Raw genomic sequence first — 14,494 nt, forward strand, 5'->3', positions numbered from 1 at the left:
TAAAAATAAATGCATCAATAACAGAGATTGGGATATAAATTTAATACTAATCCCAAATTTTATCTTGAATTTGTCATCATTTTAACGATATAAGAAAGAAATTTATACTATTCAAATAGATTTTTTTTCAGGGCGGAACCATCAACGCGGATGAAGCTCAGGAGATAGATTTACTAACACCGCCAAATTGGTTTGTCAGATTCGATACAGATCATTTGAAACCTTTTTTCACGAGGAAAGCCAACAGTAAAATGGTGAGTTATTATTAACCACTCTTTAAAAGGTATCTGAAATACTTTAGAAAATAATATGCATCAAAATCGTATTGAATATGAGAGTATGTATTAGCATCTCTGCTAATAATAAAAATGATCATGTGTGTATGAGTGTGAATATGTGCTAACGCTCTACAGGGCTGAGTGTTCGACTTACAGCTATCAAATTTGGCACATAAATGCTTTAGAAGATGGGAATGTGCAACTTGGAGATATTTTTTTTTTTTGAAATTTGAATTAGAATTTTAATAAATTACATATTAAGCGTCATTACTTTTGATGTCCCCCACGGTAATTCTATAATTACTGCAATTTTTTTTCAAACTTAAATAAAAGGCCTAATAATGATATCGATTTAATAATCATGCAAATGTTTCATGAATTTCAACATTTTTTTTAAAAAAGTATCTTTTGCCAACTTTCAACAATAAATCACACACTTGCCCAGAAATTCAAAGCGTTTTAATCAAATATTTAATAGCATGTTTTTTTTTCCATTAATGGAATCTTAAAAAGAAAGATCCCGTTTAGTTTACAGGACAAATAAAAATGCGAAAATACAATATCAAGTCTCCAAAATTTTCTGTTAAATTCTATTAAGATTGATATTTACCTTAGATAATTAAGAAATGAGTCACCATGGGTAGGAAGTTAAGTAGATAAAGAAAATAGCTAGAGTTTGATTTAGACAATGTTGGTGTAAACTTTTTGCTACGTTTCTGAAATTAAAAAATGATGCATATGTCTTTAAATAAGTAAACTGAAGAATTATAAGTGATGAAATCCCTTAGATAACTGCATATTTGAGTGCAGTATAATTTTCGATGCTTCGATACAATGCATTTTTCTTTCTTTTGTGGATTATTCCACATTTTTAATGGACAGCAGAAATATGGCAATCCACATTTTCAAAGACGTAATCATATATATTTTATACCATGTAGCAATTATATTTCCTCCCCCCCCCGAAATATATTATTGTGTTCGTTTTATATTTGATATCATGTATAAAATGTTAAAAAAAATTTCCTTCACTTTTTATCTATGATACGTATACAAATGAATTCTAAGCATATCAAAACATGGAGAAATTTCTTTATAGATCATTGAAACAAATATTTTACAAAAAGTTTTTGCGGCTGTGTCGGCCTGATGGGTGAGTTTAGCTTTCTGATAGGTGAATTCAGCATTCAAGACACAATTCCAATCGATGTCCCACTATATGAGCGTTTAACTCAAACATTTAACCATTCAGTATTTAAGAGCCAACCAGCCTCACATATGCGTGCTGTGGAAATTTCAAAAATTATATGCCAGGCTTTCTCGTAGTCTATCCAAAGTGAAAAATTGAATGTATAATAAAATCGCTTTTAGGGATTCAAAACCAAATGTAAATGTACGTTCTAAATCTCAGAAACTGTTAATAGGAACTAATCACACGTATCATTCATAACTATAGTACTCGAACCAGCACAGCAACAAATTTGTAAAACTTTTAAAGAAAAAATTTGAATTTTTTTTTCATTCAGCTTACAACCAATACAAGTCAGAATACGTGTAATCTATTTTCTAGTCTTATTCGATGAATATTCAATATATATTCGATGAATTCGATGAATATTCAATATTTTCTTCTAATTATTTCTGGAGATAAGATGGAGGTTAACAATGAATTGTGAAGTATGCCGGCAGAAAAAAAAGATAAAACGACGGTCTTCTGCAAACTTACTTAATTGGAATTCTTGAATTATTACTTGGACTATTCATTCTACAGGGTCAGCAGAGTCCCGCCTAGAATAATCCGAAGAATTCGAACGAAGCGATCATCAAAATTCCAGCCATTTCGAATATCGAATAAAGATGGGCTTAATTATGAAGATGTTTGTTCAAGAAATTGAGATCCTGACGTTTTCGTAGTTTGACATAGAACAAATGCTTTTCCCTTAGAAATGGACACTGCTGTTTAGCGAGTGTATTATAACTGTTGGGAGCGTGGGTGACGTGAGAGTAATTGCTCTGCTGTTAGTTATTGGACTGTAAATTATCTACTGATAGGTTAGTAAACGTTATTCAATTTCCGAAAGGCTTACTCAGGATGTAAATGATAGTTAGAGATTGATTATCGAAAATTGATGCATGAGCAAAATTTGAGCAGTTATATAAAAGTGGAAGAGATAAATGAACTTTCAGCAAATTAATGATTATGGTATTTAAAAAATATATTAAAATATTAGAATTTAAAGGGCCATATTTTTGCTGTGAGTAAATTTTTAATTAGTCATACCATAATTAAAATCCAGAATAGCTCTTCTAGAAGTTTTTGAAATTATCGTATAAAGCAGATTTGAAAACAGAGAGAATGGCAGATATAATTGCATAAATGTGTTTTTCGGACACAGAAATGCTTGAATGAATGAAGGTACTTCAAAATTTTGAAGTCAAAATTTTTTAACAGCCTCAATATTTTCTACTGTATACTTCATATTAGAAAAGGTAAAAAAAAAAAATCTGTGAACTGAATCGTTTTTCTTTTAAAATATCTTTCAATTTATATTGATGATTCTTCATTGATGGTTAATACAGTTTTCCCAAGTGTGTTAAATATTTTAAATTACATTTGAAGTATGTGCAAGACGATTTATTCTAAGCTAAAGATACCTTTTTAGTTTTACCTTACAGTTAATTTGAAGTGCAGTTAGTAATTGTTATTTTCATTTGAATATTATTTTTAAATACAGTACACTCCTGAGAATCCGGTTCACGACTATCCGGATTCCGTACTATCCGGCCTAGTTTTCTTTTATCGTATGAGGAAGGCAAGGCTCTTTTAAGTAATCTATTAAGGACTTTTTCAAAGTCTAAAAACTGTTAAGTTTTGATTCTTATCTTAGGGTTACTTTTTCATATCTGTGTAATTCTTTATAAGTGAAAAATAAAATCAGTTCGAGTCAATTTTCTTAAGAATTAGGCCTACGATTTACGTTAATGTTTTGTTTATGCTTCCTGCATTTAAGTTGAACATTATAAAATTTATGTTAAAATGTGAACAATTTATATTTTTTAACTTACTTTTTCTCTAATAAATTATTGAAACATGCCGTGCAGTATATAAAAACATATAATTTACCAACATAGAGTCTTCTATTTTAACTCGACACATTAGTGGCAACTGCTTCCATGATTCACCGGGTCGCTGCTGCGTTCACATTGAGATAAATGTGATATTGGAGGACTTAGTATTCAATAAGAAGGGAGAAAATATGTTTTATTACATTGAGTTTTGGTATAAAAACTCTGTCTTCTGGTATTGGTGGGCAAAGAAAGGAGTTCATAGAACTCCGGCCTTTTCGTTATCCGGTCTGTCCTTCCGCCACATTAGGCCGGATACTCGGGAGTAAACTGTAATGTTATGTTTGTAAAATCAAAAGTTATCGGTTACTGTGAATGAATAAACCAATATATATATATATATATACTAGCCGCCTTTGGCGACCAGCCGGTTCGCCAATCTTAATGTTCGTTTAAATTTTAATAATTAAATAGGTTGGACCGGAGTTTAACCCCCTTTTTCGCCAAGTTGCGATAACGCGCCAAAGCTGGCAATCTTTATTATGCACTATAATTGAACCTCTGCTCCTTTGCTTTTGAACATTTCGCAAGGCCGTTGTTGGTGATTTTTAAAAATTGCACCAAACAGGGGGTTAAACTCCGGTCGTACCATTAAATATTTGACGCAATTCCAACTTTAATAGATTCTTCAGCAAAATATTTTAAAACTTCAAATTTTGATAGTCATATAATTCACTCATAATATTATAAAGGCCTTCAGTCATAAAGTGATATGTATCTCTCTCATTTTCTGTTACCCCTCGTAGAATTTATGGTTTAAATTAAAGTGTAAATGATTAATCTGCATTTAATATAATAATATTTTTTACTGAAACAAAGCATTTTTTTAATAATATGATGACTGATAATAGAGTCACTGAGCGTTTAAACTTTATGGGCACTAAAGAATATCTTTCCTAATTTATGTAATATTTCAAGAATTTGTCAACAAAATATTCTCAGATTCATTATGACCAGAACGATTCATTAACAATGTTTAATTTTAAATGCATCAAACACTAAGAAAATAAAACGAATCGTTTAAAAAAATCGGTTGAAAACAGGTTAAAAAATCTAAAAAAACGATGTACTTAAAACTATAAGCGTATACAAAAAATATATAACTAACATAAATACAATTTAATTACAAAAACATGAAACTAACCTAAAAATAATTTTAATCATCCCTTGATAATGGTTGTCATGTCAACAATCAGAACACAATGCGCATGCGTGAATTTTCAACGCCAGTTATGGTAACGCAAATGCGTGAGTTTTTCTACGCCAGTTGGGGTAACGCTATGCAGATTAGAAATTTTTAATTTCCTTTTTTCTGTTTTATTTTAATTCAAAAGTACTTCAGAATGAATCTGAAAGATCGATTCATTAACAATGTTTCATTTTAAATGCATCAATCATATCATATGCATATCATAAGCATCAATCATATCAAATGCATCAATCATATTAAGAAAATAAATAGAATCGTTTCAAATAATCAGTCGAAAAATCTTAAGCCTAGCCTCATGACTGTTGGGAAAAAAAACTGAAGCCGTACTCATTTGGCGGTGGGGAAAATGAAAAGATTTTTTTGGCGGGAATGTTATTTTTTAATTAATAATTAAAATTCTAATTAAAAATTCAAAAAAAGGGCTATCCTATCTTTTAAGTTAGATCAATTTATATATATTAAGATATATATATATATATATATATATATATATATATATATATATATATATATATATATAAAAGAAAAATTGAACAGGAACTACAATTCCCCATTTTTATCAGAGTTATTTATTTTTTAATTAATTTATTCTATTTTCATTTACATTTCGTCGAGTTCCATCCTGGCTTGAGTCCATATGTTGCGATACGTAGAATTTCATCATAACAATCTCAATTTAGTAAGAAAACTTATATTTTGGAGAACTTATTTTTTTAATTTATTTTGGTTGAGAGAATTCTAGCATTTCTTTAATATCATGTTAGTTTTATTATAATTTTTCTTGACTTTTCTTTTTTAGGGAAGTGAATGTGGAAGTAAATTTTCTCAAGATTTTGAAATAGATTGGTATAAAAATGTGAAAAGCCATTCTGGAGAAGATTCACCATGAATGTTATTGGAAATTTATGTAATTTACCAATCAATTGAGAATTATAATGTTATTGATTATATTAAATATGCGTAACAATCCTTATATAGTTGGACTATATTATATTTTTGGAATTGACGATTACAGTAATTTTTTCATATTTCATTTCTGAAAAAATTAAACAAAAAAATATACGTTAGCAGTTGCTTGAATCCTTAATCAGATACAAATATTTAGAAGGAAAAAGTTATAATTAATTTTCACATTTGAAAAACGATAAACATCTCAAATTATTCAATGTAGATCTTATTTTAATATCTAGACCTTCCTGGACTTGCTAGCAGGATAGAAGGAGGTGTGGAAGGACCCTCTAATACTTTTATTTACTGAATTGTTCCTTAATTTTCTTTGAGAAAATTATAAGGAATATATATTGTTACGAATCTGTAATGCTGCTTCTCAATATAGTGGGTTCCACCCTCGGAAAGAATGTTTTACAGTCATCTGTACTGGACGGAGTCCGGGGTCGCGTCGGAGGTTTCAGAGCTTGGCGACAAACTTGGCGACGAATTTGACGACTTTGGCTCCAAAATGGATTATACCCGAAACATCGAGAATGTTCCCGATCCGTCCAGTAGGAACGGAGATACGCCTCGAACGTTCCTGATTGGTTGAGAGGCTTCTAGCCCCGCCTCCTAAGACCTATAAAAGGAGCTGCAGCTGCCGGGGAGTGAGGGGGAATTGAGACGTGAACCTGATTGGAGAGAGTAGTCTTGCACCAGTATTGGTAGAGTAGTCGGAAGCGACAGAGTAAAGTCGTCGGGATTGAAGAGAAGAACGAGTCTTCCAGCGAGAGTGGTAGTGGTGAACCAGTGGTGAATTGAGTTGCGAACCAGTGGAGTCGGAGAGTAGTCGGAACCGACGATAAAGGACTGGCCTTCCAGAGATAAGCGGAGCAGCGACGGAGTGAAGCTAGTGCTGAACTAAGCTGTGTGCTATTGTCTGTAGTAGAGTTTTGTGTGCTGCACGTCTCGGCTGATGATAATCGTCTTCTGTGCTGTATATAGTTGTCGTCTTTGTGCTGTCCTGTGTGTCTTCGCGTAAGTAAACGTCGTTGTTTTATTTTCTACTGCCGCCAGGTGATTGAGCGTTCTTCACACCATATAACCCCCACTATCCAAACGAACCCCGGGATATTCCGTAACAATATCATATACTAAATATTTAGTATGTTTGAAATGCAACAAACTTCATACATATCTTTGAATTTTAAAAGTTTTGGTTACTTACAGATGAAGAAGAATTTTTTTAAAAAAAATTGCAGTGTCTTTATAAAGGTTTTATTTTACAGTACTGCTAATTTCTTTATATGACGACTTATATTTCGCTTTATATGACGCAAAATAAGTTCAGATTTTATCCTTTTTTAGTTAAGATAATTAAGCCGAGTTAAAAATTAGTATATATATATATATATATATATATATATATATATTTATAACGATAACGCACGTAATACAGAAATTGATCTTATTACTTATTGAAGAGTGACAACTATCAGTTCCAAACAAACCGGCATGTTTCAAACTCTTTATTGAATTTTTTCGCAGCTGCATTGATTCCAAAGCTTTACTTAATTCATTAATAGAATTTTAAAATATTATAAGAAATGATCGGAAGAGAAATCAAGATTATAGAAACAGGTTAAAAAGTGATTTTCAAACCCTAACAATTACTGTTTCTAACATCAACAATTTATGTTGACAGATAGTAAATTAGATGTAGAGGAATCTACCTTTGCCTTCCAGCTTGCGGAGAGGAATTATTTTAATTTGAATCCACAGTAATTCATGATAACTTGTATTCATATTAATTCATAGCATTCAACTAATTCGATAAAGGTTATATTTTTCAATCGCAAGGTGGAAATGAAGAAAATGCACTCCACGTTAATCGTTCAACAGAAACTATTCCAAATGGACTTTTAAAAGTCAATAATCTGGACCAACTAACTGGTCACCAATCTCTTATATTTAAAGAACAGATAGTTGTCAAAATTTTTCATTCAGTTGAATGGTGTAACTGGAAAATAATTATAAGTGAAAAAATAAGAATCTGACGGAAATTATCATTTATAGCCTCGAGGCCTCTAAATTTCTAGTTGCTGCCCTGTGATCCTGATAATTTTTCCTAAGTAGTATGTTGTTGACGCATATTAATATTCAAATTGACTCATTCACTTTTCTAAACAAGTTAAATAAACTTTTCCCACCAGCGCTTTTAAGTATATCTTCATCTTTTAAAACAAAGGCACTTTGCACGAATTCCTCAGAATATTTCGCGATTATTCTAATTACGGAGTTCGTTAAAATATGGCAGTATTGATAGTTCATCACTAAAATGAAATTCTGTCACGAAGTCAGGAGCTAAAATGTCACGTAATTATTTTGTATTTAAAGACGAAATTAAGCATTAAGCTGAAGTTTCCTTGTTTCATAATAATGAAGGTATGCGCTAATTGCTGTTTAGGCTAATTCTCAAGGCATACGCCTCGTGTCTTATTTTGAAAATTTTGATCATGTTTCAAAACTTTAATCGACAATTCAAATTCTGATCAAATACGTTCAGTGGCGTTCAGGTTACACAATTTAAACATTTAAACCGATTTATGATAATTTGGGAGTGCACAACGAGAAGTATTATTCTTTTCATAGAATGTGATGATAAAAATTGGAGATCTTCATACAGAAGTGATATCAGGTGGAATATATTGTAAAACTGAGAAGAGAGGTTATTCTAAGCTTTCTCGCATATCCTCTAATTTATTTGTTATTTCCCTTCCTGCTGCGCTAAACTTAACACCTTGAGCAGTGAAAGCCTCGAGTACGCAGATTTTTATTTTCAGAGTATATCAGTTGAGAGTCGAGGTGGTCTAATGGTATGATTCTGGCTTCAGACGGGAGGATTCGAAAGTTGATTCCACCGAAGAACCGTCATGTAAGCGTTGAACGTTAAATTCATCGGGGCCAAATGTGCAATCGTTTGTGTGGTGTGGAAGCTTGGAGTGTAGGGTGTTCTCTATTTGTGTTTCTTACTACAGTTAAGGAAACTAAATTTGCATTTTGGTTTTACTTTACGACCAATTGTTAGTAAAATTTGACGTAGGATTATCATTTTTATAGTAAAATGTTACTTTTTTTTATTTAAATCATAAACTTTTGTGCACTTATTCATGAAGGAATAGTGAAGAAAAATATGATTCAAAAATAGATAAGAACCTGCACTTATTAAAACTGTGCACCAAACTGCATCAATCTGACACGTTATGTCTTTGTATTATCGTGTTAGCATGCATGAAAAGTACAGATAGATGGATGGTCAATATTTTGACGGATTTAATTCAAAATTTGGTATGGAAATCCATTTTAGATGTAAAAATCTGCAGACCAAATTTTATCTATTTATCTCTTTAAGTTTTTCTGTTTACTCAAACACAGGAAGTGCGTCTGGTTGAGACCGATTTCTTGTGAAATTTTGATAAAGGTATACGAATTGGATGTAACACTATATATATAAAATTTGACTCATCTGGCTCAAAGCACATTTGAGTTATTGTGTTCAAAGACAGAAAAATAGAATTCCAAAACTGTATTTTTTCGAACATGGGTGATCTGAAACGAGGCGATTCGATAAAAATTCAGGTTCGGATTTTCCGACGATTGCAATACTTTATACTTTTTTGTATACTTGGTATAAAAGAAGATAAAAAATATTAAAATGAAATCTACGATCGCAAAGTTCAAGTTATCATGCGAGAAGATTATTATTTTTAATCATTATTTGTTTTAATTAATTTAAGTCATTAACCAGTTTAAACCGGTTTGAAACAATCACGAGACTTCTCTATCGGTCTCTACCCCCTCTCTCTCTATATATATAATGATAATTTTTAAAAATTTTCATTTTTAATTTTTCTAGCTGGCAAACAAAGTTTTGGAACTAGACCGATTTTGAGATGAAATAACAGCTATAATGTCATAGTTCTACCCCAACCTTTTAAAAACGCATCTTTTGTCAAAGACGCATACGTAATAATAAGCAGTACTGGTAAAAGCAGGTCAACCTTTTAAAAAATGCATCTGCTTTCAAAGAAGCATACATAATAATAATGCAATACTGGTAAAAAATATATGCGATTGAAAGATGATGATGACGCGATTTCGAGCTTGAAAACTCCCTAACCAAAACAACATCATATTCTCACATGATAATAGACAATATTTGTAAGTTAACGGAATTTTTATACTTTTGTAAATCTGATTACCATTAATCGCTTTAGTTTTCTTGCGCAGAAAATATGAATCTTTGATTAAGTGACAAGATATTCATTCTTACGTTTGGTGCCAAGGTTACAGTGGAAAAATATTTTAATTTATAAATTATATTTTTGAACTACTGACAGAGAATAAAATATTTGCCAAGTAAAGTAGTATACATAAATTATATCCCTGTTAAGATGTTATTATTTGAATTTTTCGATAATATTTTTCGGTTAATAAGAATTTAAATAAAAATTCAAACCATGAGAGAAAAATTGAATGTTCTTTTTTTTCTTAAACTAACCAATAAATTATTTACAATTAAGTGCCATTATTTTATAATTCCAAATCGTATCATTACTGAAATAAAGGAAAAATAATCTTTATTATTAAAGTTTAACTTGATTTAACTTCATGGTTTTATAATTCTATACTTTTAGTTCTTTCTAAACATTATGATTTTTTTAAATATATTTGATTACTTAGTTGATTACTTAAATAAACGAACTACGACAAAACTGTAATTTTCTTTTTGAATTGTAATAAACTGGCAGACATATTTTATGTAATTTAAGTTACATAAAAAAGAAACAATACTTCCTGCATAACATGCATTTGTTTAAAAAATCATAAACCTCCAAATGCTTAAGAAAATTGATTTACAATATTTCTTGCATTATTAAAGCATGACTGTAAACTACTGAAAGGAGTAAAATAATAGTAAAAATAACTACATTACTGCTTATAGTATTTTTAAATAACCAGATTCCAAAAATATAAAACACGTTTTCAGCTCCGTAATTGCATTCTGAAAGCTTTAGTTAAATTTAGAAAAAATATATTTTCTGGCAAAATTACCCATAAAAACCAAGTTTTCACTCAATTAAAAATAAAAGAAGTCATTTTATTTCTTTGCCGTTGAAAAAATTTCTGGAAATAGAATTCCAGTAGAAAACTGAACGAATGTCTTCACGCTATTCTAAAATTAAGCAAAAGATTAAGGCAATAATGTCCCAATTGCATGACTTTATCCATAATTGCGCTTCAACTGCTGATGTGTCTTTCTCCACGGTTGTGGAGTTTTCGCATTAGCTTTTAAGGACAATTTATCTTCCCAGTTAAGAAAATGACATTTTCGTAAATTCTTACAAAGCAAATTAAACAATGTCGTGCTACAGACGACATTCTTTAGCATTCATTTCTTCATATGCGGCTAAATGTTTTTGAATATCCATTAGCATGATAAATATGGTTGTTACAGAACATACAAAACCTGTAATTTCTGGAGAATTTTAATTAGTTTCTATAATATTTAACTAAATGAAACGTTTCAGAGAAGATTAACTAGATGCCATTTAAGAATCGTTTTATGCAGCATAAGAGTTTTATTATTTTTACATTTCTAGGCTTCCCGCATATTTTTATTATTTTTTAATTAATCCAAAAGAAAAAAATGTCAGCAAAATATTGTTGAAATTTTTTAATATAGTTAAATTTTAATGTAATGATTTACAGAAAAATGTAAATATAAAATTATGAAGATAAGGATGCAGATACTCTAATTTCTTAAAGAACTTAATATGTAATCTTATTACTTTAAACAAGCAATTCCTCTCTCTCTCTCTCTATATATATATATATATATATATAAATTTATTTAGTGTATTTCGGAAACGTCTCTAACGATATGATTGAAATTTTATATTTAAATAAGATTTTGCTTTTAAAGTTTACATATATAGGTTTCTTTGGTGGAAAAAGACCCCGCGATTTTACACAAAATGATCAATTTTATAACTAACTATTATAATTCAACTTCCACTTCGAAGTGTGGGCAATTCTGTATAGTGGTCAGAGCATTATATTTAATATTTTTGCTTTTAAGTTTGCCTATATAGGTATATTTCCTGAAAAAATATCTTTTTTTACACGCACACGGACAAAAAAAAATATTAGAGCCTGTTTCTATCTGCTCTTATGCTGACAATATCATATAGCGCCTTCTCGGACCCGATTTCACAATTTTAAAACTGAGTGTAATTTCAAAATTATAAGTAATAATAATAGATAAACTTTAAAATGAATACTGTAATATAGCAAATTATTTCGAATAACATGTTAAATTAAGTGCATTTATGATTTTTGTTTTAAATCACCAGTTCATATGTAGGTAATATTGAAAAATATTAATATGTAATCAGTATGTGGTTTGTATCTAAATACTTTCTGCAGCCGGCGTCATGGCATAGGGGTAGTGCATCTTCCACGTGATCTGGGCGTCCCGGTTCGGGCATGATTGTTCTTCTTCCGTGTTATATCTATGAGGTGTATGAATGTGCACCCCTGTAAAAATAGGTTGTGCAAGCGAATGTGATGCATGATGTAGCTGAATCGTACTCTTAGCCATAGTTGGCGCTACTCAAAAAACAAGAGACATTCACTCGGCTTAAATCGCTGTCAGAAAACTGTCAGCGGGCTTATAAAGTGCCATAAGTCGCAACAACAACACATACTTTCATCAAAAAAAAAATTAACCAAAAAAAACCCTACTCGGTGAAGTTTAGTATTCTAGATATTTGCTTTCAATTCAGAATTCAATATTTGAATTGCCATTAAAAAAGTAAATTAGAAAATGCATGTATTATTGTGTAAAACATTAATTAAATAAATCATGGAGTTGAGGAAAACATTATTTATTAAAATGAATTACGTTTATGAAATAATCAAGTTTGATATGAAAGCAGTTTGAAATTGTATAATTATCTTATTACTGAACTATTAGGTTTAATGAGCATTTTATTTATTGAATATGGAGCTATGTAAATCAAAGAAATTGTAATATCATTCTGTGTTTAGAGTTATTTTATTTCAGGTATCAAATGTAGTAAAAATGAAACCTGCGATTCATTTTAGTTTATGATTATTATTAAACTTACTCGAATGAATAAGTTTATTCAATAGATTTATTCACTAATTCGATGGAGGTTTTACTCTTTAGCTTTCCGCGCTAATATCAGAGAGGAAAAAAGGGATTGATTGCAAGGAAATATAATTACAGTAGCAATAAAATAAAAATATTTCGTTGTGAAAAATGTAAAAAAATAATAAATAACTTTGACATCCATTATAAAAAGGAATATGAATTAACCTTGATTTACTTTTAATGTTTTTCAAAACCACTCTCATTTTTCAAATATTTACTATTTCAAACATAATAGTATCCATTCAATATCATTCTGACTGAATCCTTCAGAGCGAATGATTTGATTTGGCTTGCCATTTTTTTTGGCGTAAAAGCCATGAAGCTGACTTTGCTGCACCAAACAAGAAGATAAAAGGGCAACAGTGTGAAAGTTTAAAACTTTGAAGAGAGAACGAAATATATTCCTTTTGTCTAACTAATGATGATTTTTTTAATAATTTCTTTTATTATTTTTAATTGATGTTCCTTTTTGTGAAGCTTTTTTCGATGACCTGAGATTGAAAAAAATCAATCCAGCTAACTTTGCTGAAACCCCGCAGATGTTTGTTTTTACTCTTAGTTAAGCTTGAAAAGAAGTTAAGTATACAAAGTTGAAACTCCCGAATTCTATTTTTCAAGGCAATGTTTGATCTTCTGATTTCCTTTTTCTTTTGTAGGTACCTTATACAAACAATCTTTTTTAGAAATGATCCTTTCACTGTTTGTTGAAATGGTGGGGTTGCTACAGGTGGTAAATGTTTTCTCTGTAAAAAAATATGCCTTGAAAAACTTTTTTTTTCTCGCATGAAATTTGAAAAATTTGATAGTTGTTGATTCGTACATAGAAAATATTTGCACCTGAGCAATATTATTTCGCATTAAAATTCGTCAGATTCTTATATTAAGTAATATTTATTTTGCTCCCGTTTTGCTTGTTGATATGAATTTAACTAATTAAACTTAATAATCGAATTTGATGGTTCATTTTAATAAAATATTAATTTCAATAAATGTCAACAATACAGCACTCATAAATATTAATAAAATATATTTGTACGTGGTATTGAAAATATAAAAGAAGGAAGGTATTTTGGCACTTCAAATAACATAACAGTATAAAAATATAGCTAAACTCTTTATGTAAAACATATGTTGTTTAATTTCTTGAAGATATGTCTGTATGAATTTATATCATGATGATAGATTATGATGATTAAATTGCTTTTCTCTTCGCATAAGGGATGTAAAATTTTTTAGAAAGTGTATTTCATTTTTAATAAGAATTAGTAATATGAGGATTTATAAAAATATGAAAATTTAGTCTAGATATTGAATTATTAATAAAAAATTATAATAGAAAAGACAAAAATAAAGAAATAGCCTAAAATAAAACTAACCAGTTAACTTCGGAATTTAGCTTTAAAAGTGCCTAACGCGGTACATAATAAAAAGCTAAACAACGGTGTTTATTTCCTTAAACGCAATGCAAATGGTTGCAAAATAAAATTATAGCAAAACGAATAAAATTTCGTTTTTAATAGATAAAAAATTGTACATCGATAGCACCAAAATAATGATTTATATTAATATGTATACATGCAGAATGTAGTTAACTGGTTAAGAAAGAGCAAGCAAAATCGCAAAAGAAAATATTTCCGTTTATTCAAAATGAATGTCTTAAACTAACAAAAAAAATCAACTTTTACTTACGCAGGGATTTAAACGAAGAAG

Source organism: Argiope bruennichi, chromosome 3 (genome assembly GCF_947563725.1).
Source record: "Argiope bruennichi chromosome 3, qqArgBrue1.1, whole genome shotgun sequence".
NCBI classification, from domain to species: domain Eukaryota; kingdom Metazoa; phylum Arthropoda; class Arachnida; order Araneae; family Araneidae; genus Argiope; species Argiope bruennichi.